At 34.5% G+C, this 24,677-nt stretch overlaps 1 protein-coding gene across 2 annotated transcripts in view; it reads left to right on the top strand.

Moving 5' to 3' along the window:
* The window catches only part of RSRC1 (arginine and serine rich coiled-coil 1), a 428,947-nt gene that overhangs the window by 177,421 nt on the left and 226,849 nt on the right, over positions 1–24,677 (top strand). The gene's annotated exons all lie outside the window — the stretch shown is intronic.

The following is a 24,677-nucleotide window of genomic DNA, read 5'->3' as shown; positions in this document are numbered from 1 at the left end:
CTTTGAAGATTGCAAAACAAAAATAACAATGACAGAAGAACACATTTGTTGAGTTTTAATATAATTTATAAAGAACTTCTTTTTTTATTAACATATAATGTATTATTTGTTTCAGGGGTACAGGTCTTTGATTCATCAGGCTTACACAATTCACAGCACTCACCACAACACATACCCTCCCCATTTCCATTACTCCACCACTCCATCCTTCCTACTCCCCTTCGCTCCACCAACCCTCAGTTTGTTTCCTGAGACCAAGAGTCTCTTAAGGTTTGTCTCACTCTCTGGTTTCATCTTGTTTCATTTTTCCCTCCCAACCCCTATGATCCTCTGTTGTTTCTCAAATTACTCAAATCAGTGAGATCATATGATAATTGTCCCTCTCTGATTGACTTATTTTGCTTAGCATAATACCCTCAAGTTCCATCCACATCATTGCAAATGGCAAGATTTTGGGGGGTTTTGATGGCTGTATAGTATTCCGTTATATGTATATGTGCATGTATGTTTGTGTGTATATATATGTGTATATATGTATGTATGTATACACACACACACACACACACACACACCCCCCACATCTTCTTTATCCATTCATCTGTCAGTGGACATCTAGGCTCTTTCCATAGTTTGGCTATGTGGACATTGCTGCTATAAACATTCGGGTGCACACGCCCCCTCGGATCATTACATTTGTATCTTTAGGGTAAATGCCCAGTAGTGAGATTGCTGAGTCGTAGGGTAGCCCTGTTTTCAGCTTTCTGAGGAACCTCCATGCTGTTTTCCAGAGTGGCAGCACCAGCTTGCATTTCCACCAACAGTGTAGGAGGGTTCCCTTTTCTTCCAACACCTGTCATTTCGTAACTGATTAATTTTAGCCATTCTGATTGGTGTGAGATGGTATCTCACTGTGGTTTTGATTTGTATTTCCCTGATGCCAAGTGATGTTGAGCAGTTTTTCATGTGTCCGTTGGCCATCTGTATGTCATCTTTGCAGAAATGTCTTTTCATGTCTTCTGCCCATTTCTTGACTGGATTCCTTGTTCTTTGGGTGTTGAAGTTGATAAGTTCTTTGTAGATTTTGGATACTAGCCCTTTATCTGATATGTCATTTGCAAGTATCTTCTTCCATTCTGTTAGTTGTCTTTTGGTTTTGTTGATTGTTTCCTTTGCTATGCAAAAGTTTTTGATCTTGATGAAGTCCCAATAGTTCATTTTTGCCCTTGCTTCCCTTGCCTTTGGGGATGTTTTCTAGGAAGAAGTTGCTGTGGCTGAGGTCAAAGAGGTTGCTGCCTGTGTTCTCCTCAAGGATTTTGATGGATTCCTGTTTCATACTGAGGTCTTTCAACCATTTTGAGTCTGTTTTTGTTCATGGTGTAGTGAACTGGTCCAGTTTCATTTTTCTGCATGTGTCTGTCCAATTTTCCCAACACCATTTGTTGAAGAGACTGTCTTTTTTCCATTGGATAATCTTTCCTGCTTTGTCGAAGATTAGTTGACCATAGAGTTGAGGGTCCATTTCTGGGCTCTCTATTCTGTTCCATGGATCTATGTATCTGTTTTGTGCCAGTACCATACTGTCTTGAGGATGACAGCTTTGTAATAGAGCTTGAAGTCTAGAATTGTGATGCCACCAGTTTTTCTTTGCTTTTTCAACATTCCTCTGGCTATTTGAGGTATTTTCTGGTTCCATATAAATTTTAGGATTATTTGTTCCATTTCTTTGAAAGAAATTAATGGTAGTTTTAGAGCGATTGCATTACATGTGTAGATTACTCTAGGTAGCATAGACATTTTCACAATATTTGTTTGAAGAACTTCTTTTAACTGAGTAAAATAGAAGGAAATTATTTTGGAATGTAAATTCATTAGTATATATTCAGAAATTCAGAGAGATATTTTTGCCAACATAAAAAATTGGCTATATTTTATGGTAATAGTAATTTGAATATTTTATTATATTTTTATTCACTTGAGATAATAAAGTTTACATTTGTTAGAAAATCTACAAAGACTGTAGAGGGCCTGGGCTATCTTATTTCAAAAGCAAAGTTTCTCTTTGCAAATAGGTATTCCTATAATTTAAAAATCGTGTTTGTACAAACCAGAATTTTATCATCCGGTGTTAGTGTTAGTAAGAGGTCACTGCATATGTAATTCAAGAACGAGACTGCTTGTTGGTGACTCTCCGCAAAGCTTTTGTGTTATCCTTGTGCTTTTCCTCAAACTCTCTTCATCACTGTTCCAGTGGTTGATGTGTAGGAGATGCCTCATAATCCCTGCTGTCCTTGCTGGTGTTTTTGTTTATAGCTAACCCCAGAGATCCTAATGAGGGAAAGAGCTGTAGCAGGGCAGCTTGAAACTGAAAAATCAAACATTTCTACCTTCCAAGTTAACTGTGATCCTGGAACCCAACAAAAGATTAGGGTACCCCAATGATAGGGTGACCATAGTATCCTCACTCTGTATAAGGACTGACTCACAGTGGTAAGCTCTAAGAATTGTGTTCTGCAGATAACCTTGTGTTTGCAGAGTTCTTTAGGAATTTCTAGTGTTGTTGCCAGTTGGTTTTAAGTTACACAGGGTAATCATGCATTTCAGTCATAATTTATTGATCATGCCATAATACTAATTATTGACTTGGCGTATTTAACACATTTGTTGCCAAGGTTTTAAAATTTGGAATAATAAAATTTGCTTAATTTGTCCTTTGATAATACCATGTAAACTTTTGCTGTAAATTGGACTTGACACAAGCCACTTATGGTTTAAATTTTCAAGTTTTCTAATATAGCTCAAATTTTATTAAGGACTTTTAAAAATATACAGACTCATGGGCGCCTGGGTAGCTCAGTGGTTTAAGCCGCTGCCTTCGGCTCAGGTCATGATCTCAGGGTCCTGGGATCGAGTCCCGCATCGGGCTCTCTGCTCCGCAGGGAGCCTGCTTCCCTCTCACTCTCTCTGCCTGCCTCTGCCTACTTGTGATCTCTCTCTGTCAAATAAATAAATAAAATCTTTAAAAAAAAAAATATACAGACTCATTATAATTTTCATAATGATAAATTTGAGTTTAGATTCTCCTTTAAAGCTTAAATTTTCATTGACCAAATCTATTGGATAACATAAAACTCTGAATTACTTTCCCATGTATTAGTTTACATTACTTTTCATTTAAAGGCTAGGGATAGTTTTCTCCTCTTTGAGGCTAAGTAACTAGTCAGACCAGAGCTTGGAAAAATTGTATGAACTTGTGCTGCTGCAGAAAAGGTACCTTGTTAGAAGACTTCTTTTTCCCTTGGTATCAAAGGATTATCCTCATGTGTTGTATGAATTTATGAAGTCTTCTGAATTTAAAAATTCACGTGTGTAGTGTTTACAGTCACAAACATGAATATTCTAACTTCTTAAGGCCTTTGGATACAATATAAATATTTTTTTAACTTATGATTTTAGAAGGATCTTAAATATTTATAAACATATGAGTTTTAAAATTCCAAGTCTACCCCAGATAATTAGGGATTATAAAAGGATTAAAAGTCTTGTCTGGAGATTGTGATTTACATAGAAATATATAGCAATACTATTTTCTGAATTGAGGGTGTAGGTAGGGAAAGATTATTGTTGCTGTTGCTAAATAGACCTGAATAATGGGTTGTAATTCATACACAGATGGTTCTTGTAAATTTACACTTTGACATTGGGTGAAATTGATGGATATAAGGCAGCCTAAGGAGTCAGGGAAGAGGTTTTAATGTTCTTCAAACTACAGTTTGAAGATTACCTAATTGTCTGTTAGTAGTAAATGCATTTAAACCCTTATACTTTTGTCTTCTTTTTAGATTGGAAGCAAAATATATATAGGCATATATATATTTTAATACAGTTTCTTATTTTTGTAAAAACAACAGATACCTTTACTATATTTGTTTGTAAAATTAAGTTAAACTGTGAAATAGTAAAACTTTGATAATTTTTTTGGTTAATACATTGTAAGAATGCACTTAGGTAAAACGAATTTTTATTCAATCGGGAATGATCTGGAAAGGTTTTAAAATCATCCTTTTTAGGCATGCATGTCACTATAAGTATAGCAGGAAGAAAATATGAAATTTTAAACACCCGCTTTTCATCTAAAATATAGGTGAGTAATCCAAGAAAGTCACACGAGTTATCATGATATAAGGAGAAGATTGGTTAATATTAGTCTTCTATGTGGAATAACATTATATTTGCATAGAATAGTTTTAAGAGAATTTTTTAGTGTGCATTGATAATTTAGAAAATGAAACTGGTTTTGCACTTTTCTCATATGCCAATTTTTTTTTTTTTTTTAACGGATTAAGGGCCTAAAGGAATAGAGGAAGTGAATGGACACTGATGTTTCAAAATATCTCATTTTGCCTAAAAGCAAGTACCGGCAGATAAATGCCCATAAAGGGATTTCTTTCTTAAGCCCCGTGGATTTTTCCCCGCACAACTTTTTGTGTGAGTTAGAAATGAAAACCATTCATCTAGTGCCCCAAAGAACGGCCTTATTGAATGGAATAACAGTGTAATGTACCATTGAAGGCAGGATTGAAAGTGATTATCTTGTTAACTCTTGACAGTTACCGCCAGCTTGAAATGGAACCGGCAGGCTTGATTTGCAAATGAATTAGAGCTTTTTCATTTTGTGCCAGGATCATCTTTTTATATTCTGATATGACAGATGCTATGTTCCAGGCTTTTGTTTTTCTTCAGTTTTATACTTGCAAATAAAAAACAAAAGATTTTGATAGTCATTTTATTTGCATCTTTTCTCTTGGAGTTTATTCTTTGTGTAAAAGTTTTTAATCTTATATTTTTCAAAAATTTGTTTAAGACTACTATTGTTTTTGTTGGAATAAATTCAATTAATGTAAGTATACTAGTAATTGGGTAAAAGATGAATTTATTGACTTTCAAAAAGTAGAAAATTACTCACAAAATATTATAGTTAGTAAAAACAGAAACTTGGCAAAATTTAATAGAAATAGTTTCTTTTCTTTGTTAACTATTTTGATAAAACTTGCAACTTGGAGACAAGTTTCAAGAATAGTGCAAGAAACTCCCATGTACCCTCTATCCAGAGTCACCAGTTGTATACAGTTTGCCCACATTTGTTTTATCATCTCTCCTTCTCTCTGTCCACACATATATTTATAATATATATTTTTCTGAACCAAAGAAGAGTATATTGGAAACATTGTTCCCATAAATACTTAAGTGCACATATTCTAAGAACAAAGACATTCTCTTACATAACCGTGAGTACTCGCTTTTGAGAAGTCAGAGTTAAGAAAAGAACATAATTTTGTGGTTTTTAATTTTCTTATATTAGTAAGAAATCAGTGTGCAGGTTTTTTTATCCATAATGTCATAATGCTTCTGTTTATATTTCTAATCATCTAAATTAATATGTTAATCTTAGTTCATTGTTTATATATAATTAACCAAGAACCTTGTTTTACTTGTCCAGATAGTTTTTATTAATGTGGCATTAATATAATTAAAACTTATATGCTCCATTTAATATAAATATTCAAAATAGTACTTAATGTATCTCCTCAGTGTAAGTAATATACATTTTGTACCCCAAAAGGTCTTTATTTACACACACACATATTTTATAGTCTTGTGGAGTTTTAAGTTAATTACCTTTTAATTACTGCATGAAGATTCAAAATTAAGGTTCTGTATGTCCACTGTTATATTTTGTTCTGTTGTACAAATCTTAATAAGATATGAAATTTAAGAATAAATTATTTTCCATTTTATCACTATGGCTTTTCAACATGAACATTGGTGCTAAGGCCTATTTTATATAATGGGAACTCCAGACATTCATAACATGTATTATATTGATATGATTTTTTGAGAAATTCTATAAAAATACCAGTCTTTTAAAGATAGGATTATGTTGGCAAGTATCACCAAATGAAACAAGTGTTACTCAAAGCTTTCTGTCTTTGAGTTGAGCAGTGATAATAGTCTTGGAGGAAAACTGGAATTAGTTGAGAAGAAAGCTGGGCCATTTCTTCATATTCCATCTTTCACTCTATCTTATCCCAGGTTCCCCCCACCAATCTCTCAATCTCTCTCTTTTACATGGTAGTTCAGTTGGACCATGTTTGCTTGCTGTATTATGCTTTTATGATAATGTTTAAGCTTGGCATTCCTTTATAAAGGTTTACCATTTAATATATTGTCCTGACTTTGACACTTTAAAAGTGAAAGGAGATTCTCTTAGTAATTCTGCTAGGATGTCAGCAATAAGCCAGAACTGTCTTGGGCAGAAAAGAGCATATCTGGTTGGTTACTTTGTTTTCATATCACTTTGCGAAAAGTTATAGTGTTGCTGTTTTTACAGTGATAATATAATACAGATTTAAATGTTAAAAGTCTTAAATAGTTGTGACCCTATAAAATAACATTTGAAACATCCAGAATGCTTCTTCACTGTTGCCCCATTTGAAACCTGAAACAGTATTATATTGTCTTTTAGTAATTCTGTTACTTGCTCTATAATAAATAAATCCCTGTAATGCATGAGCTTTAAACATTCTTTTTTAATGTTTAATGTTGTAAATTTGGAAGATATTCTGAAGTACTGAGAATGCGTTTATGATTTATATAGTCCTGTTTTATAAAAATTCAGTGCCTGTAAAACTGATTATTCAACGTTATGCTAAATTATCTTTAATTAATGAAGAAAAAGCCATTTTTCTCCAGTGTACTAGAATGTTTCTTTCTGATTATGCCAAGGTTAGTCTTTAGATGGAATAATTAACATTTATCTTTTTTCATGTTACTCCTTCTTTGTCAAACTCTCGTTTTAGAAAGAGATGAACTGATGTCATGGAAGACAACAGTTTCTGTCTTTTAGTGTTGGTCTTATAGTTATTTTGTTTTTTATTTTATTATTTTTGGTAACCATTTTCTTCAGTTTTTCAGCCAATAGGTTATTATATATAATTGAGAAATTCTCATCTGTTTTGATATGTAAAGTAGAATAAAAGCAGATTGGAGAATTTGACTAAGTTCTCAGGTTTCTAATTTAGCTCTTCTTCATATTTTGTTGCATCTTCCTTTTCTTAATTTGTCTGTCATTTGCAATTTGGTGTCACTATTGTCACTATTGTCAATGACTCTGTCAATGATTGTCATGAAATTATCAAAATAATAAGAAAACAAGAAATCTCCATTTATCTCTGTGTACCTATCCCTAAATTTCCGGAGGTGAAAAAACTTTGTATGGATTGTCAGCTTAAGTACAAGTGGCATTTAAATGATTTAGCTGAGGGGTTAGCACATTTTTTCTGTGAAGGCCTAGATAGTAAAATTTTAGACTTTGTAGGCTAAGAGGTAAAATTGAGGGTATTATGTAAATATTTCTATAATGAGAGAAAATGTCTATAATTTTTGTTGAAAATATTCAAAGGTCATTATTTAGCATAGTTTTTTGTTTTACAAATGTATAAATGAGAAAAATGGGATTCTTTGGGGGAGATAGCATTTCACTTAATTAGGGTTCAGAGTTAGTGATCTCTGTCATCAAAATTGATTACATAGCTTCATCTGTTATTGCTAGTTTGAGATTTTAAATAGTTCATCTTTGAAATGTTTTTCATGCTGATAGGTACTGCTAAATACAGATCACAATCCATGAGCATATAATTTTAATTGAACACATTATTGCTTGGGAGGCATTTATAAAATTGTTAGATTCTTTTCTTGATATTTGCCATTTAGTTTATTATATTACAGTTTAATCACTTCCAGTTGAAGTGAAAGTTCCTCAGTTGCACAGTTAAATGGGTTTGGAAGTATGGAAATTTTCTTTGCATTTGCTCAAGGTTAAACAAGTTTGTTTTCTCTGGACACATTCCTTTGGTTGCTGCTGTCAAACATGATTTAATTAAATCATCCTTGTTGAATGGTTTTCATTGATGGACTGACAAATGTACCACCCAAACTCATTTTATATTTTTGTGAAGAAATTTTAATGTGATAAGATAGTCCATTTTAAATTTTCTAAGTTTTCTGACTGTTGTTTGTTGTGAAGACTTCTTAGTTTGGGACATGTCATGTCAACGTGTATTCCGTAAGTACAGCTATAGTGTCATTGTATATTAAATACAATGCATTGCTATTTAATTTGATAAAATAATCCATACTCCCTGGTACCTTAAAAGTATGTCATTTGAAGTCCCCTTTTCCCTTCTTTTCTTGTTTTAACATGATTGGAATATACTGGTATTAAAACAAAAACTAAATGTTACATTACAACAATTCATGAAGTCCTTGAAATTCTGTTGAGTTATATATTCCATCACTGTAGTTTTTGTGCTCTGAGCACAAGTGCAAATCAGTGAGAGTACTACATGTGATCTCTGTTGTAGCCATTCAGCTGACTATCGTAGCACTCAGGCAGCCATAGAAAACTATGGAGAATCGAGTGTGGTTATGTCCCAACAAAACTTGGACTTCAGTGATTTTTACATATAACAAAGTGTTATTTTAATTTTTTCCAGCCATTGAAGAATGTAGAAACTAGTCTGTTTAATGGGCTGTACAAAAATAGGTGGCAGGCTAGATTTGGCCCATGGGCCATAGTTTGCTGACCCGTGAGTTGGACTCTGAACTCAAGAGAATTGTTGGCAACCCTGGTGCCCTTCAGATATTGCTAACGCATATTTGGTGGAAAGTGCCCATGAATTGAATATGTTATTTTTTATTTTATATGGTCAAATTTAAAACCATTTTTGATAAAGTAACTCCTAGAAGAATCTTCATTTTTACTTTCACTTTATATGAATGAGAAAAAACAAAAATCTTTCATACATGCGGAGCTTTTTCAAGCCTGCAGGACTTACACATGCCATTCCTTCCTGTCTACATGTAAACTGTCCTCACTGAGCTTAGATTCTATTAGAAAAGTCTGAAAGTAAACAGATAAATACAGATTATGCAAGACTATTGGGTAGCTTATATAATAAGTGGAACTCTGAAAAACCAGGTTATGAAAATGAGCAGGAGTTAAGATGGCTATATCATGGGTCAGTATAGGTAATAGATGAGCACAGGCCACACCAACATTGCTGCCATTGGACTTGTAGTTCATCATTGCCTCTATCACCTAGAATAATCTTTGTATTTTTGTCCTTAATTTATTCTTGATTTGAAGTTCCTAGAATTATCCTTGTCTTCCTATGTTTGGATTACTTTGGAGTCAAAGCTCACCTAATTTGGAGGGGTATTCAGATGCTGGGTTGCTTAAAAAAGCATGAAATCTACTGAAGAAGAAGAGTGTCGTGAGTGAGTATAGCAGTGAAATAAGATGAAGGAAGAATTCCTTGATCTTCTAAACTAGATTTTATATTCCTTTTATTGTGTCTCATAGGTCCTTGTACTATTCCTTCACAGTACTTTTGAAATCTTATGCATGTAACAGTTAAAAATTTAACTGTGTGTCAGTTGTGTGTGATTCATGCCTGTCTATAAGCTTGTAATCCAGTCTGTTCATAATCCCTGATACTCAGCACAGAATCTGACCCAAAGATTATGCTAGTATTTAAATGAATAAATGATAGAGGCAGGGGGACCAAATCATGATGGTTTCAGTGGAAAGCATTAAAAAGTTTCAGGCAGGGAAATGATGTGATCTATTCTTACATGATTAGACTGCTTGTAATACGTGCATAGGAGGGAAACCACAGTGAATGTGGGGAAAATAATTACAAGCGAATGAGGACAAGACGAGGCCAGAAGTGATGGTAGCTAGACAAGGATGGCAGCAGTTTATGTAAGTAGAGACAGATAGTGTCTAGTGTTACTTAAAAGGTAGGATCAATAGGACTTAGTGACAGGTTATACAGTTAGGAAGAGAGAAAAGAAAGGAAGGAGGTGGACTCCCGGGTTTTTGGCTTGAGCAGCATATGAGTGGGGATTCCTTTCTGAAACAGGAAATACTGAAAAGCACCATCTTTGAAGGAGGAAGTTAAGAGTTCAGTTTTTGACCCACCGAGTATAAGTTTTTATTTCGAGACAGCCAAATAGAATAGCAAATAGACAACTGGATAAGTGGATCTGGAGCTTTTAAGACTATACCTTTTTTTTTTTTTTTTTTTTGGTCATTTACCTATAGATTGGTATTAACGCTATGCATGAGGGCATGGTAGATTAGGAAGAAAGTATCACACAAGATGAGGGCCTGAGAATGAGCCTCGAGAAGCTCTAACCTTTGATGTCTGAAGAGAGGAGCATGAACATACAAAGGAGACTCGAGGAGTCATTTTTTGAGAAACAGTGTGGAAACCTGAATAATGTAATGTCATAGAAGACAGGTGAGGAGAGAGTATGCAGGAGCGAGTGTTCGACAATAACATATGCTTCTGAGAAGTGTATAAAGAGGAGGATAATAAAATGGATTGGGTAACACAGGGAAAATACTGATTTTAGCAAGAGTAATTTGGGGATGTAATGGGAGGTAGGAATGTGGAGACATAATGTGTATATAGTTTTTCAAACACTTTGACTTAGGGAAACAGAGAAGTTAGTAGCATGGTATCTGAGGAAGCCAACTCCAGGCCAAAGTCCTTTATGTGATCATTCAGACTCAACCATAGGCATTTCTATTTCTAGGCCAGGTGCTTCCATCCAGAGTTTTCCTTAGTAGGATCTGTGGCAGTGTTCTCCACTGTGATTCAGTACTTTTCCATTCCTACTCTTCCCTCTTTTCCCTCCCCACGGTCCACTGGTCTATAAAGAGGCAAGAGTCTTTTGCTGGGGCTCCTCAGCAGTGAGATGAGTCCCCCTCTCCTCCATTTCAGCCCCCTGTTCCCACTTCCCTGCACTGCATCTCCCTGATCCCTGCCCATGCTGTTCTTCAAGGGAAAAGTGGACCATTAGGATGCAAATGCTCCTTCTTGCTTGGCACTGTTACAAGTAAGTGAATAACAATTTGATTGTTACTTTCAGTTTGACTTGTTTGTTTTAATTAACCACCTTAAGTTCTGATTGTACCATAGTAACAGTCCAGGGCAGGGGAAAAAGAACAGTAATTGAAGGTCCTTGAAGAAGCCAGAGGAACTGATTCCAGAGCCCATATGGTGGGGTGGCCTTGTTAGAAGGAACCTCCAGTACCACCTTCCTGAAGTATTTCTGGGACTCTCCTACCCACAGCTTCCATCCCTCTCCTCCCTCCCCTCCTTCCAAATCCTTCACCCCATAGCTTCATCAGTTTAGAAGGCTAACATAGCATTCATAATCTTTTGTTGTGTTATTTACTTTCTTCTTTTCCTAATGATAGGAAGCCTTCCAATTCTAATTCCGTGAACATTAGTTAATATTAGTGATATGTAAGCAAAATTGTTCTATCCTATTCCAAAACCAAAGGACTTTTATCTTTAGTGAGTAGTTTTGGGAAAGTTAAGGTTTGATTGCTGTTCAATACCAAGAATCCATTAAATCAGAAAGGTTATCAAAAGCTTCATGTGGTAACAAAAGGTTTACTTAAACAATTAGCCTGGGCAATGGACACATACATAGAAGCCACATCAAATGATTACTGAATATTAAGTACTGGACTATGGAGAATTTTCTATAAGGTCAGTGTAGTTGGTAATCACAGATATAATACTCTTTCTATTCAAATAGGACTTATATGGCCCATTGCATGTGAGATTTTGTCATTTTCTTCTGGCATGATGTTAAAGCCTAGGTTCTGTGAGGATCATGTGCAGGAGTCCTTTCACTTAGCTGGTGAGTGAGGCCAGCTGACTTCTCGGCATTGTATCTCAAGAGTGGCTTTGTTTCTTTCTGCTTAGAATGTATCGAGCAATGCTCATGGAGTGTCTGCATAGTAATAATGATACTGATAATAATTAGTAGTATATGCTAAATATAATCTGCTAAGCACTTTACATACATTATTGCTTTCATAATTAAGGCTATTTCAGAACTTACCCATTGAATATCAAGGAGTGACTATAAGTTTAGAGATGTATGAAATTATTATGAACATAGGAGAAATGCGTATCTGGTTCTTGCACAGTAAATAATTAGAATTTGAAGGTGTAGTGAGGAAGAGAAGAATGTTTTAGGTAGGCAAATGCATGAGCAAAATCATGGAGGTGATAATGAACTGGTCTGAGAAGAGGTACATTTTGGATAATAGTGAAAAATTATTGGGCAAATATTGTATGTTATAAACAGAAACATCAACTTGGGGTATGAAGACATTGTTAGGGAAAAGAGTATTGGAAGAATTTTGATGTGAAGTGATAGGAGCCAAAACTAATATAGACAAAGTGGAAAGGAAGGGAATGTGGCAGAACCTGGACCAATTTGGATCAGTTATTGAAAGGTTCACCATTTTCATTTCTCTCGTGTATTGTGGGCATAAATATGTTTCGTTGTCTCTATTCCAGTTTCACATTCTCTGACTTTAAATTGAATTCGTCTATATCTTATATAATCATATACCAAATTTAAGAAGATTCTATTAGTATTAAAATTGTAGATGCTATAAAAATGAACAAAATCGTAGACTTGAGTCTTTAAAGAGAACACTGAACGTTAACTGGCAGGTACACAGATAATTTATGAGAAAATTTTTCAAGCATGTATAGAACAGGAAGAATGTGGGCCGAATGTAGATCTAATCTTATTTTATCTAAAACAGCAGGTAGTGTTTCATTGTTAAAGAAAAAGTATGAACTTTGGATTCAGATAGAGCAATTTTGGCCATTTTAGCAACTTTCTTGCCCTAAGTTGTAGAGTCCTTATATACAAAAGAGGATGATGTATTACATCACAGAGTTGCAGTAAGGATTTTTTTTTATATATATACTTATTTTTTTAATTGGATTGGCTATAATGTGTTTTCATGGAAGAAAGTTTAGAAAACAAGAGAATTAGAATGAACATAAATGTCACTCAAAGTCCAGTGTTGACTACAGTTGACATTTTGCTTTATAACTTTCCAGCTATACACAGATATATACACCTATGTACTGACACTATACATATGTATGTATAAAACTTTTTTAGCTACTCTGACATATAATTCTGTAATATGTTCTTATTTTAAAATATGCCATAAGAACATTTTCATGGATATGCACAACTACATCATAATTGTAATTGCTATGTAAGTTTTCTGTTGTATGGATATAATCATATTTTATTCCATAGTTTGCCATTATTAGGCATTTAGTTTTCCCCAGTTATTGTTTCGTATTAAATACAGTAGAGTGAGGGGCACCTGGATGGCTCAATCGTTAAGCGTCTGCCTTTGGCTCAGGTCATGATCCTGGGATGGAGCCCCTCATCAGGCCCCCTGCCAAGCAGGGAGCCTCCTGCTCCCCCTTCTCCCTCTCCCACTCCCTCTCTTGTGTTCCTTCTCTCACTGTCTCTCTTCATCAAATGAATACGTACATAGATACATACATATAGTAGAATGATTAATATCTTCTGAATGTGCTGAAAGGCTTTATGTGTCTTACTGAGAATTTGAACATTTTCCCGTTGGAAATATATTATTTTTTGAAAACTCGAAATTTGGAAAACTTGTATTATTTTTGCTCTCATCAGCAGGAGATAAGGGTACCTGATTCCACAGACCATTGCCAGCACTGGAAACATTATCATTCATTTTAATCAGTGTTTGCTAAGTGGAAAAATGGCATTTAGTTTTATCTTGCTGATCTGTGCACTCTAATATTTTTCTTTTTGTGAATATTATGTGAATTTAATGCAATTATAAACAGATGAAAAGGTTTAGCACCCGACAAATACTAGCCAATTATTAAGGGTCGGTGTTCATTTTACTTAAATCTTCACCCCTTTGCAGCCTTGTTTCCAATCACCGTGCCAGTTAAGGAGTAGGAGAATACTACAGAATCTTGTTTCATTGTTTAGAGATTGACAGTTATAAATTATCTCTTGATTAAAATTTGGGCAATGAACTCTGGCTACTTGGTTTCTAATCTACCTTTTACTAGCAGGGAGGAGGGTGTACTGTGTGATCTACCTAACTTCTCTCAGCCTTAATGATCTCATCTCAGTTGTTTTATAGTTAAGGTATAAGGATTAAATGAGCTAATTCATGTAAAGCACTTACCACAGTGATTGGCACATACTGTTTCATATTTCCTCAGAGGTAGATTCTATGAGAATGTCAGTTTACTTAGGCAAATAATGTGATCAAAGATTTAAGTACTGGAAAGGGCAAAGAGGTCTTTAGGAAATGGCAAATCATTTGATTTGACCAAGAATCTTGAATTCTAGACTGAGTAGTTTATTTTTATTCATTAAACAAAGAAAGAATTTTAGGAGTTTTATTTCCTAGCACTGTTAAGTACTTAACTGCTTAAAGTCACACCTTAGTTTTTTGTTTCCTACTAGAGTATCAGGGTAGTTACATAGGAGACCATCACAGGGAAAACAAAAAGCATCAAAAGATGTTAATTCTTGAAGAATTGAATAATCAGTTTCTGAGTTATTGAAAATTTGCTTTTCTCAGGAAAAATATACTCATGTTGCATTTTCTCTCAGTGAAAATATTACTTGTTACTTTTTATTTGGGGTTATTGATTCTGTATTCCATATAGGTAGATACTGCTTTTGTGAAGTTATTGGGATACAGTGTTATGACAATGGACTTTCTTGAAAGCAGAAATTTATTTTTAATTGTATTTAAATTTAAAATATTATGAATGAAATTTATTTAAATACATGTTTATATTTATATAAATATAACAAATGTATAAGTTTAAGTTATTTCAGTACTAGAGGTAAAATATAGTGATTTATTTCCCCTTTTAAAAATTATTTAACCCCGGGCGCCTGGGTAGCTCACCGGGTTAAGCCTCTGCCTTCAGCTCAGGTCATGATCTCAAGGCCCTGGGATTTTGAGGCCCGCATCAGGCTCTCTGCTTGGCAGGGAGCCTGCTTCCCCCTCTCTTTCTGCTTGCCTCTCTGCCTACTTGTGATCTCTTTCTCTCTGTCAAATAAATAAAATCTAAAAAAAAAAAATTTAACCCCATTCCTCCAAGAGAATTAACATTATATAAAATTCATAAGTGATTTTTTTTTTATTTCATTTATTTATTTATTTATTTATTTATTTTTAATTTTTTTTTTTCCCCTTTATTAATTTTTTCCGCGTAACAGTATTCATTCTTTTTGCACAACACCCAGTGCTCCATGCAAAACGTGCCATAAGTGATTTTTAAGTCTAATGATCAGTTATTGCATTTTTACACCCCAGTTTTATTTAGAGTTAGAAATCTGAAGCAAACCAAATGTCCAACAATCATGGAGAAGTTAATGTATTACACATCTATGAGCAGAATAGTAGGTAAACAATAAAAATATTACATATAAATATATTTATTAGCACCTGAGAAGCTGTTTATAATATAAATTAAGTAGTGAAATAATTGAAGCTGCATAGCAGAAATCAATGATGATCCCATTTTTGTAAGAAAAAGTATTTTTGTATATGCATAAGAATGGAGAAAAAAATAAAACATGTTGAGATACTATGCTGGCTGATGGAAATTTAGGTGATCTTTATTTTCTTCTTCATTAGAATCAGATGTGATTTTGAATTTTTCTACAATAAGCACGTATTTTTTGCAGGTCTACTGTTAGCCCATATGATACCTTTGTGCATGTTAGGAAAAGATGTCCCTTCTTCCTGTGGATGCAGGACCAAATCAGGATGCACTACTTGGACGCATAGAGCTTTTAGCTGCCACCTCCCATTAGGGTTTTTTTCCCTCCGTAATGAACAACATGCACAGTTATACATGATGGCCCTGAAAACTTACAAAATAACAATTATTTAAAATTAAAGACTTAACAGGGCAGGGCGCCTGGGTTGCTCCGACAGTTAGCACCTGCCTTTGGCTCGGGTCAGGATCCCAAGGTCTTGGGATCGAGTCCCGCATTGGGCTCCCTGATCAGTGGGGAGTTTTCTTCTCCCTCTGCCTCTCCCCCCATTCATGTTCTCTCATTCATTCTCTCTCTCTTTCTCGCAAAAGTAAATAAATAACATCTTTTAAAAATAAATAAACTTAGGGACACCTGGGTGGCTCAGTGGGTTAAAGCCTCTGCCTTCGGCTCAGGTCATGATCCCAGGGCCCTGGGATAGAGCCCCACATTGGGCTCTCTGCTCAGCAGGGAGCCTGTTTCCCCCCTCTCTCTCTGCCTGCCTCTCTGCCTACTTGTGATCTCTGTCAAATAAATAAAAATGAAATCTTTAAAAATAAATAAACTTAAAGACGAACAGTAATATGACCTTTTCATGTACTATTCTGGGCAGGCGACTCATCTTACTTGACCTCTGCTAGGTTATGGGGTACCTCTGAGCTCATTTTTCCCGTCTCTTTATTCAAATGCAGTCAGTCCTCCAGGATCCAGCTAAAGTTACCTCTTTGACATATTTCCCAACCACTCTAATACACATGGCAGTTTCTCTTTTTTCTGAACTTGAGCTGGGTCAGGAACATGGATTGGAAGGGTGGTGGTGAATGGGTTGCATCTCACCTGCTAACTCAAAAGACAATCAGCGATATCTCCTTAGAACACAGTGTTGAGAAAGATTCTTCAGCTGTGTCTGGCCTCAGTGGGAAAGAGGATTGCCACTGATTATGAATGTTAATCCTGCATGTGGAAAATAGCAAATAGGTACCATGTTCACATGCATTTTCCCTGCCTGGTGTGGACATTAACTATTTCATGTAGTAGTCTTGGTTTGACAATGCTGTTTTAAATATCTAAGGCATAGATACCGTATCTTAATACTTGTATTTTTGTTGATGATGTTTGGTTATGTTACTTTTTTTGTTCTGTTATCTACTCAGAATTTATTGTGGAGGAAAGTATAAGGTGCTCAGTAAATAAATTTCTCTTGTTTTTCATTCTTGATGTTCCAGGTCTCTTTCTAGTATAATTTCCCTTGTATCTAAAGCATTTCTTTAGCAGTTCTTTAGATCAGATCTATTGGTGATGAAATCTCTCACTTGGTCTTCTTCTGGAACTGTTACTTAGAACACAACTGCAAAAATATTGAAATCGATTTTCTTTCCTTTGTCGATCATTTCTGTGAACTTCAGAACCTGTTTATCTGAATGACTATAAATGGCTTGATACATACCAACTTAAGTGTTCAGCTTTTCTCTACAGTAAGCTCGTGTGTATAATATGTCCGTAGCTGTTTAATATGGTTAGTGAATGCTCACTAGTATTTGTAAAACTAACTAAAGACTCTTCTTTTCCCTACAGTCCTGAAGTTAGGTGGTTTGTTTATTTATTTATTTAAATTAAATTTAATTAATTAAAATATAATGTATTAGTGGTTTCAGAGGTACAGGTCTGTGATTCATCAGTCTTTATAATACCCAGTGTTCATTAATCACATGCCCTCCTTAAAGTTCATCACCTATAAACTAACTAAAGACTCTTAAAAAAGAATAGTACATGTAAAATTCAGTAACCATGCCACATTCGTTTGTGCAAATGATTTGTAAGTTCTGAAGCAGAATTTATTGCAAATAATAATCAGTCAGATAAAAATCTACTTGTAAAATACAAACATCTGAAAACTATCATTCTGAATTGCGGTAACATAAGAATATATTGTCAGAGCCAGTGATTTGCAAGATAGTCTGTAATCAGGAGAAAAATGCTGAGAATTCTAACCAAACCTGGTAAATTGAAATTGTGAACTCCAGAAAGATCTTTCGGCAACTTAGAGCTGATATTCTATATATTTCTTTTGTTTGTTTGGTTGGTTTTGAGAGGGGAGAGGGACACAGAGAGAGAATTTTATGCAGGCTTCATGCCCAGTTGGAGCCCCACAGAGGGTTTTGATCTCAGGATCCTGAAGTTATGACCTGAGCTGAAATCAAGAGTTGGACACTTAAATGACTGAACCACCCAGCCGCCCCATCTGTATGTTTCTTACTGGGATTAAAATGTAAAAAGCATCAGATAATTGAGAAGTTATTTTTGCTTACTTTTCAACACATGTTGAAATACATTCTGCTCTTTTCAAAGAGATCAGGATATTAGAATGTGCTCATGCCAGGATATACATACTATTTTTACTGGATACCAGCCATTGGGCTAAGTCTTTTATAAGTTTCTGTTATTTGAAAAGTAGACTGACTTTCACTAATAGGTACTACAGTTAAAACCATATTAAGGTGATTTAAAAAGCTAGCTTCTATAAAGATATTTCTTGATTTTGAAAGTGGAATGCAGTCATTTGGTCCATTATTAGTCTGTCATATTGAATCAGTATATACTGAGTGACTTCTATATATATGCTGATGATCTTTTTAATCCTGTTTTTGAATTTCAGAATGGAAAAATTAGAGAATATCTATAACTTAACAAAGTTATTTAGTAAGTAGTAGAATTAGAATTTGAATCCATGTTCTTCTGAGTTTTATATATTACCAAATTTTTCATTAATAGCGTTTGATATGTAATATATACATGTAAAAATTTATCAGTGATTATTTGAGATGGGAGGTGTAGATAATTTTATAATTTAAAACTCAAGCTTTTAAAAACCTTGTCTGCCATTATGTAAAAAACAAAGTCAACGTAGATTTTTGCTTTTGAGAGAGACAATAAAAAAGTAATTTTGATAAGAATTTCTTATAGCTATAGGAAACTGCAGCGTACTAATCTTTTAAAAGTGAATAATATGCTTAGTTTATGGCAAGAAAAAAACCTGTAAAGTTTTTTATTTAGGAGTTACTGTGTTTTCCATAATTACTATATGTGTTCAGATTTAGATGGGATAATACATACACATTACTGATTATAAATGTATTTAATATTTTATTTCCTAAAGACTTGGCCAGTTAAATGATACTTTAATGCTACTTTAGTTAGTTACCTTCATCATAGTCTGTTTTACAACTAAATACCCAGTGGATTTTGGCTGCTCTATGAAGTGTCTTTAGTTTATATTTCTTTTGTTATTTTTCTACTCTCCACTTACCTTTTGAATGTCTTTTATTTATTTACTTTTTAAATGTTACTTTTATGAGTAAATCTATAATAGATTTCAGATATAATAAGGAATAATGGGAAAAATTATTTATTGGGAGAAGCAAGTCATTTAAAAAAATTAAGTTTATATTTTGTAGGTTTACATGTAAAATATTGAGAATGAAGGAGAATGCCTTCATCAGAAGGAATAGAGTTTTTAAAAAATAAATACTTTTGTTAATTGTGACTCTTTGACCTGATTCCCTTTAGACCATTATAAAACCTGAGTGATCACTTTGGTGTAATATTGTTCCCATATGAAAAACAAAACAAAACAAACAAAAAAAAAAATGAATCTGTTACTAGTAAGACTAGTTCTAAGAAATCTTATTGTATTAGTTTGGAAATTTTCTAAGGGGATATAAGCTTTATCATAACACGGTTTTGAATTTAGAACATGCTTCCTTTGGCAAAATAATGAAATGTTTGCTACAAAGTAAAATTAGTATCCTTTTTAAAATTTTTCTTGCCTGCCATGTCATGATTGATGCATGGTATCTTTCTCCTGGAAAGAGACCTAACACTGAAACTGACAGGTGCCAGAAGGTTTATTTAGGACAACCTCAGTTGTCCCAGTTAGTTTCAAAATGTCTGCCTTATACATGTTGAGCCACTGCATTTCCTGCTTTAGAGCCTCGTGTAATGCCAACATTACTATCTGTGCTGCCTCAACTACAAATTGGATGAACAGCCCGTGACACTTTTTCAATATTATTACATTAAACCAAGTGGATTTTGATTGATAACCTAATATTCAACTAATGCAAAACATCAATCATGGCAAGTATATTAATTATTTAATATTGCAGTCTAATTCAGAAATCGATGTGCTGCATGAGGGGAAGGGAAACTCATGGTTCCCAGAAGATTTAAGACAGGGAATGATTAAAAAAAGACCTGCTGTACTCCTGTGTGTTAGTTCGATACAAATCTTTATTCATTTGCCAATAATTTCTTCCCATTTTCCACTTCAAGACCATTTTATCAGTTTTGAGACCTATAATTGAATTAAGTCTGCTTTCAGCACAGGGCAAAAGGAGTTGCACAAATATTGATGAAGTCATGACAGGGACAACCCAAGAGACAGACCACTAAAGAGGACAGGCTTTATACCATTTGTTGCAAGATCCCTCTGTCAATGTCTTGGATCTTGCCTCTCTATTTAAAAAAAAAAATTCATTAAGGCTTTTGGAACCACTTTAAGACTTTCATATTTAAATATCTATTATAATAGACTTCTATAGTATATTACAATTTATTTTGTTTATAGTAATCCTTCATATACATTATCTTGCTTCTTTTGTCACATCAGTGGTGGACAGTTTTAGCTCAGAGAAGTCAGATTATTACCAAGCTCATGCAACTATTTTGTAGTATAGCTTAAATTTGAGTTTAGGTATTCTGCTTCTAGATCAAAGTTGTATATCATGCTGTCTTGTGTAGTATTATGTACTCCTGATGCTTTATTTGTGTTGTTCTGAGATGGCCCCTCTTCCTTGTGTTTCTGCCTTAAGTAAAACTAAAGAAAACTGATTTTCATGGAAAACTTGTTCAAACTTTGTGTCCCAAACACAAATACATACTACATTTAGGAAAATGCAAACCTTCTGGGTATACGTAAAATTTCTTGATCTATTATATCTTTTTTGGAATAGAATATCCTTTTTTCATATATATCTCTCTCAAAAATGTGTATGTGTATATGTTCTTTGGATGAAAGAGTAACTTAAATATATTTTGTCATTAAACTTAACCACCCCAGTTCTCTTTTGGTTCATGTTTGCCTCTTTATTCCTTTTACTATCCCTTTTTTGGAAATTTTTCTGGAAATTTTCCTTTTCCTTTAACACTTTATCTTGGCAGTTCATACTATATATCCTCTATTCTAGCATTAGTGTTGAGAAGTTTGATGTCAGTGTTATTCTTCCTGTATGGAGGGATATGCTTGTTCTTTCTGGAAGCCTTTAGCCTTTGCTCTTGATCTGTTACAGTATTAATAATCCTTATATTATGCTTTGCTGTGGATTTTCACTTAACTATCCTGTTCACTGCTCTGTGTACCCTTTCTGTCTAAGATTTGAGTAATTCTGTATCTGGGAATTTTTTGTTATTTTTTTTTTAAAGATTATTTATTTATTTTTTTGACAGAGAGAGATCACAAGCAGGCAGAGAGGCAGGCAGAGAGAGTGAGAGGGAAGCAGGCTCCCTGCCGAGCAGAGAGCCCGATGCAGGACTCGATCCCAGGACCCTGAGATCATGACCCAAGCTGAAGGCAGCGGCTTAAACCACTGAGTCAGCCAGGCACCCCTTTTGTTATTATTTTAACAGATATTTTTTCTCTTCTGTTTTATCTTTGCTTTCCCATTATTATTAATTAATATTAATTATTAATAATTAATATTAATTATATTAATTAATAATATTATTAATAATTAATATTATTAATAGGGTTCCCATTATTAGATGTTCACACATCTCTTCCTCTTCTTAACTTTATCTGTTGTTTGTTCTGTCGTTCATCCCTTTCCTATACCTTCTGGGAGAGTTCCACCCAATGGTTCCAGCTCACCAATTTATTCTCAGTCTGTAGCTATTGTGCTTTCAATTCACTCTCTGAGTTCTTTTTTCAAACTACTGTATTTTTAATACCCCCATCTCATATTGATTCCCCTTCATTACATTTTTTTTTGTACTAAATTTCTAAAAATCTTTTATCTTTAAAGATTTATTACACTTATAGGATATTCTTGCTCAGTCTATATCCCCCCCTCCCCCAATAAGTTTGCTCCATTTGTTGTTTTTTATTCCTGTGCTTATTCACCTCAGAGGTCTCACAGTTTCCCTGTGGACTTCTCATATTTCTTTGCAACATTGAGCTGCCTTGGCTAGTAACTTTAATCTAAGGAGAGAGGTAAAAGGCTAGGATCTGGCTTGTGCTTCTCTGAGATAATTTAAAAACTAGAGTGCAAAAGCTCTAGTGTTGGACTCTGGCCTGAATCAACCATGTTTTCCACTGTGTCCTCATACTCCTTTAGAAAAACAAACAAAGCAAAATAAGATAACCACACCACACATGTACATACAACTCCCAATACTACCCTCCCAAATAACCACTTGCTGTTGGAGTTGCCTTGTTCTTTGTGTGGTCTGGAGAGAGAGTGGGGCTGGGGAGCACCCCTCAGAGACCTGAACTGGTTGCTTGATTCTCCACCCCACCTTGTCTTCATGTTTAAATGTCAGACCCTTATTAGTTGAATACATACTCTGATGCAGGCACTATATTGGGTGTTGGGATATAAAAATTTTAAAGATAAAATCTATGTTCTCAAGGAGTTTTCATTTTAGTGGTGTCATTGGGAAAGTAATTAGGTATTCATAATAAAGTATGATAAATTATGTGGTGAGAACACATGGGAAGAGTTGATTTGTTCATTTGTGAGGAAGGGAGGCGGTTTCCTTCCTTGTATGGGTTGAGTCCTGCAGGATGTTTTGTTGTTGTTGTTTTGATTTGATTTTGTTTGTAAGCTAGATGAGGAAAGACTAGAGGAGGCTGGGAGAAAAGGAGCATTCCAGGTAGAGAGAGCGAGTGGTTCAGTGGTGAGGGAAGCCAGGTTAATTTCTTAGGGCTATTGCTGTCACATTTTTGGCAATGTAGCTTTGGCAAGATAACAGGGAATGAGTAAACTGGAGTGTAGTAGGATACTATGTATTCTAAAAAGGAAATGACATGGACAGGCTTAATGTTTTAGAAGACCTTGCTGTATTATGGAGAATGAGTTAACATAGGGCAAGGCAGGAGCCATTGGGACCCATTAAGAGGTTTTGCAGTAACCTGGGAGAGAAAAGATGATGACCTAAAGTTAAGTAGTAGCTGTGAAGATAGAAGTGGCCAATTCTAAATGATAATTACGGATGGTGGGTCACCTAGACTCTGTGGTTAAATACATTTGTTTACATTTGGTAGTGGAAGAAAGGGCCTGTGTCAAGGATGATGTCTAGTTTTCTTTCCTGAGTAGCATTCAAAATGCCTATTTCGTAAATATCATTTAATTAAAGAATCACTTGGAAATATAACAAAGCAATAGTCTAACCAGCTTTTTTTAAAGAACATATTGTTATTCTTGATTCCAAAATATGAATAGCTGAAAAAACTGGGGGATTTTCCCTAAGTTGATGGCAAACCCAATAGCAGAACTAACCCTGAAATGAAATTATTCGTAGTCTTCGTTATCCCATTTTGTGTGGATGTTCATGTTGCTTTCAGAATCATTGTTGTATATAATGATGAGATGATGCTCAAACCTTGCTGCCGAAGTTACGTGACATACAGCATACTGTCTTAGTACCTTTCTAAAATCCAAAATATTCTGATGAAGCATGTCTAATTCTAATGGTCTCAGATTATAAATTATGGACTTATACTTTGAATCTGAGCATTTTTGTTCTTTTATACTGCAGTGTTATTTTCTAATAAGAACCATTATGTGACAGTGTAGCCATGGGGGGAGATGAAGTATATTCGTATTATGTAGTGCAAACTCTGAGTTAGATTGCCAAATGAAGGGACAAAACAGTGAATGTAGTATGCTTCTGTTTGGGTTTAAGAAAAGAAAGAGGAGGAGAAAGACACATGCACATATACACATACACAGAGTATCTTTAGAAGGACAAAGAGCTAATAACTTTGCTTGAGTATCTTTAGAAGGACAAAGAGCTAATATCTTTGCTTGAGAACAGGGAGTCAGTGATGGGAGGAAGACTCAGTTTATTGTAGTGCACACACACATGCATTGCACTGGCCGACGTTTCACTATATGCATTATTTTTTTGTTTAAACTTTAAATTGCATGGTGAATAGATGAGAATGTCCTTGTGACAATGTAAAGATTTATTTGACTTCTAGCTCCAGTAAATGCATTGAATTTGTAATAATAAAGTTAAAAATAATTATTTATGTACCTATTCACCTTTTCTAATTCCTTGTTATAATTTCTTCCTGTCATTTGTCATTAGGACTGTATCCAGAGAATGAGTTTCAGAAATCCTTAAATTTTTACGTGTTGAATATATAGTATTGCTAAGATGGCCAGGAGCAGAAAGTAGAGAAGAGAATGGCTGAAGATGAGTGCTAATCAGTAGATGCTGGAATTTATTCCCAGTATGCCAGACTGGGCAGTGAGAGCAAAAGTTGGAAGACATGAATGTAGTTTTCAGGCAGCACATCTGAAGGGGAAAACGATGGGGAGATTTGGAAAGATTGTATAGCAAGACAAAGGAAACAGAGGGAAGTATATTTTTGGCAGCCAGAATTGGAGACAGAAATAGAAGAGAAGTAAACTTTGGGCCCTTTTAGAGAAAGAAAGAAGTGTGAGGGAAAGATTAAACATCATGAATGCAATTCTTATTTTGGACGTTTTATAATTATTCTCTGCAACATAGTAAAAGTATACTTTCATGTTAAAAATACAAGGCTTGGTATTTATGATGGAATTAAAACACTATTTGGTCTGAGTGAGGAAGTTCTAAGTCCATTTGTCACTACTAAATTAATATTAACTAAAATTGGAAAAAATTCAAGTATT

This window comes from Meles meles, chromosome 4, assembly GCF_922984935.1.
Source record: "Meles meles chromosome 4, mMelMel3.1 paternal haplotype, whole genome shotgun sequence".
Taxonomy (NCBI): domain Eukaryota; kingdom Metazoa; phylum Chordata; class Mammalia; order Carnivora; family Mustelidae; genus Meles; species Meles meles.
The sequence above is the reverse complement of the archived record's forward strand: the minus strand, read 5'-3'. Positions and strand labels throughout refer to the sequence as shown.